Source organism: Juglans microcarpa x Juglans regia, chromosome 2S (genome assembly GCF_004785595.1).
Source record: "Juglans microcarpa x Juglans regia isolate MS1-56 chromosome 2S, Jm3101_v1.0, whole genome shotgun sequence".
NCBI lineage: Eukaryota > Viridiplantae > Streptophyta > Magnoliopsida > Fagales > Juglandaceae > Juglans > Juglans microcarpa x Juglans regia.
The window spans coordinates 20,246,431-20,250,110 of NC_054597.1; the positions used below are offsets into that span (position 1 = coordinate 20,246,431).

At 34.2% G+C, this 3,680-nt stretch overlaps 1 long non-coding RNA gene across 1 annotated transcript; it reads left to right on the forward strand.

The window, feature by feature from the left end:
* On the forward strand, positions 1-3,081 carry LOC121252875. Its single transcript, XR_005938297.1, has 3 exons — positions 1-374; positions 475-557; positions 2,814-3,081. It is a non-coding gene; the product is annotated as an uncharacterized LOC121252875 (long non-coding RNA).
* The last annotated feature ends 599 nt before the right edge of the window (positions 3,082-3,680 follow it).

A 3,680-nucleotide genomic window follows, 5' to 3' on the forward strand; every position in this document is an offset into this window, starting at 1 on the left:
TGCATCCATAGGCATCTAAAGCAAGCCACCAAGCCATTTGACCCACAAGCTTCCTAAGGAAGCTATTGCACCCATCGTCCAAGACAAGTCAACAAAAGAGAAAAGAAAAACTAAGAACTAATCCTAAGCATTTCTATCCTCCTACCCGTCGACTCTCACCCAAGAAAAAGAAATAAAAATTTATCTTCCTTTCCAAGAGCTAACCGATGCACACCTTCCTCTTCTCTTCTCCTCTTTTCTTTTCATCTTCAAGAAAACAAGCTCCTTTATCTCCCTCAAGCTTGTGACTCCATAGTAATGGAAGAAGAAAAATATTTTCTTCAAAGTTTGGAACCAAAGCTTGATCTTATCTTCCAAAGGATGAAATATTGAAGGTAATAAACTCTTGGTTCACTTCTTAGCATGATTTTCATATGGATTTCAAATTTCACCATTTCCTTACCCATTGATGTTTCGGTTTTGGGGTTAAAACAGTGCTATCACTTTGTTCTTCATCTACACGGGTTTATCACCAATTGGTCCTCCACTTGTGTTTTGAGAGAAGCTAAGAGCTCAAGGTAAAATCCTAATTTGATTCATTTGATTTTAGTGTGATTTTGGAAGCTTATTATGCTGTTTTAGCTTGTGTTTTGATGTAGTTAATTTCCTATATTGCAAATAAATATATATGTCCTATTTTTTGGCCCAAACCGAATGGTATTATAGTTGTTTTGCTATGTATTTTCCAATATTCGAAAATACTATTTTGTTATTAAACTTGGTTTAATCATAAGTGATGATTAAAGTGATTTTAAATTATATATGTTGGTATCATGTGCCTTGTGTTGAGATTTGGTTGGTAATCTATTTTTAGGATGCTAGAGGTTTGGTTTAAAGGTTTCACTTGGTTCTATAATTTTATATCTTGCTTTTAAAGGTATTAAGTGAGTAAAACATAAAGGTTTTAAAGTCTCTTAATGGGTAACTTTACTATACTTTATGCTACTTTAATTTTAATGGGAGGTTTTATCTAAACTAATTAATATATTACTTATGTGAATAAGTTATAGCTTAGTTAGTTTAGATATAAGAGATTAATTGTGCTTGGTATATTATAATATGCAAAGCTGTCCAAGTACTCCTAAGCCACGTCATGCCATGTCTTGATATAAAAGTAACCCACTTATGTTGTCCCTCGTTAGTTAAATTCTACCTAACCCGAGAATCCAAAATGTTGATAAGCTAATCTTTTTATGATGAGGGACTACAAGTTCATTTAAAGGGTATGTTTCTTAAGCTTGTTTAGCCTACTTGAGATGCCTAAATCTATTTTAAAGCCCATTGTTGAGAATTCCAGATTTTATCTCCCAATGTCCATAACCCAAAGTGAGCTTGAACCAAAGAAACATTGCTTGAAGCCTATGAATTCTTAACTACTTTTCATGTAAGCCTTTTAAATAGTCTTTCCATAGACAGCTAGCATGTCTTAATATTTAAGTTATTTCTTTTGTAAGTCGAGGTGAGGAGTAGTCATTTGAGTTAAGGTTAAGCATAGAAGGGACGTTAGATGGTAATATCGTAGCTTTCTCTTTTAAAGGGAAGGCTAAAGAATATTGTATGAGTATTAACACACTTATGTTATTTATTGGAATAGGAATATTGATGATGGAAGTATCGAGGAGCATAGAGGTAAGTAGCTATGACCATGCTTCTTACACCAAGTTCTCTTTATGAAAGAATGTCTCTCTCTCTTATTGCAAATGTTCTTCTAAGAAAAGAATAAATGAATATAGTATGTACAAGCCCTTTCTTGACAGCCCTTGTTAAGTACCCTATCGATTATAATTGTGTGTATGTGTATAAGGTAATGCATGCACGTAGGTTCTAAGTCATGAGATTTCCATGCATGCTCTCTCAATAAACTTATTGATTATTCCTATATGTAGTATAGCATGAAAATGTATCTTATTCATAAGATTTCATGTGCATTGAAGTAAGAAAGATGATGAAAATGTTTTGATTGCAAGGGAAAGGAAATGAATGCCTCATGCCTTATGCTTTAAGTGACGCGAAGAAAGTGTTTTAAAGTGCCCATATGAACTGATGCTTTAAATGAGGCGAGAAAAATGTTTAAGATGTCCCTATGAATTGATGCTTTATGGATGCCATGAAAAATGATGTTTAAGCTCATGCTTTAAAAATGATGTTTCTTCATGAATGCATTGTTAAATGAAAATATGATGTTAAGTTTATGCTTTTAAATGACGTTTTCCATGAATGAATTGTTAAATGAATTGGATTGAAAGGACTGACATGAATGAATGAAAGAAAGGACTGAATGAATGACTGCTTTAATGTATGAAACTACGTAACGACCATATGTATGAAAAGGGTACCAAAGGAATGGGCAGATTGCAATACCGGGTAAGTAGTACTGGTAGTGCACCTAGTGTTGCCCCCTAACTGAAAAGGGATTCCCAACCTGTGGCAACGGGCGGAATCCAGGTTCAAATGAAGACCGCTAAACCCAACACACGGGGCGTAATAGTGTGTACCGGCCAATGAAAGTGAAACGTAAAGTAAAGTTATTTCTAAAAAAATCTTTATGCATGAAAGCTAAGCAATGTTTATGCATGAAAGCTAAGAAATGTTTATGCATGAAAGTATGGCTTATTCCTTAAACTGTTATGCATGAAAGCATTATCAAGAATTAGCGAAAATGTTTATGTATGCATGTTTCAAAAGAAAAGAATAGATGCCTAGTAGGTTCATTGCATGGTGTATTACTTATTGAGTATTCAACTCATTTTGTGTTAAATGTTTTAAACATCCAGGTAATGATGAAAAGGCTAGGGAGCAAGGCATTACTACAGAGGGAGAGGCAGACACTTAGGACCTTCCCTAACTAGAACATTTATGTTACGGATGATGGGTTATGTTTATGTATAGACGTTTTATGTTGGGATGGACTCTGAGAGTCTCTTATGGATGAATGTTCGAATAGAATGTCCATCAGGTGTTCCCTTTATTAAATGAAAAATTTAGAGTGCACGTGTGTCATATCCATGCCGATCGCATGTTATTAGAAAAAGAAAGAAAAGAAAATGATGAAAAAGAAAGAAAGAAAAGAACAGGCATGTAAGTTAGGATCCCGTCCTTCCCGGGACGGGGTTGTGACACTTATGGGTCAAAGGAGCTCAATGCCTTGCTTTAGAAGCCTATGGGTGTAAAGAGCTTAATGGCTTGTCTTGGGATTCCTACGGGTGAAAGGGATAAGGGCTTTAGTTGCTTGGTCAAAGCTTATCACATAAGCTTGGAAGATGGATGGTGGAGATGTATTTACCTCAAGATTGCTTTTCACCTACCAATCCAATGGAAGAGATTAATTGGGCCATTTCCTAAATAAATAAAATTAAAGGGTTTAGGGGAAAATATTTCAAAGTCTTAAAATAATAACATTGATTTATTTTAATAAACCATATTTTAAAAAATAAAGCATACTCATCTTAAAATAAAATAATTGAAAGTAATAAAAATCTTTATCTCAAAATATTTAACTTAAAAAATTAATAAAATGACATAAGGACTTACGTAGTAGGATTCGGGTATTACACTTATAGTGTGTATGCCCATTCCCGGGCCAATCGGAGCACCTCTTATTTTTACTACTTTGCCATTGGTTTGTAGAGAACCAATTTAGC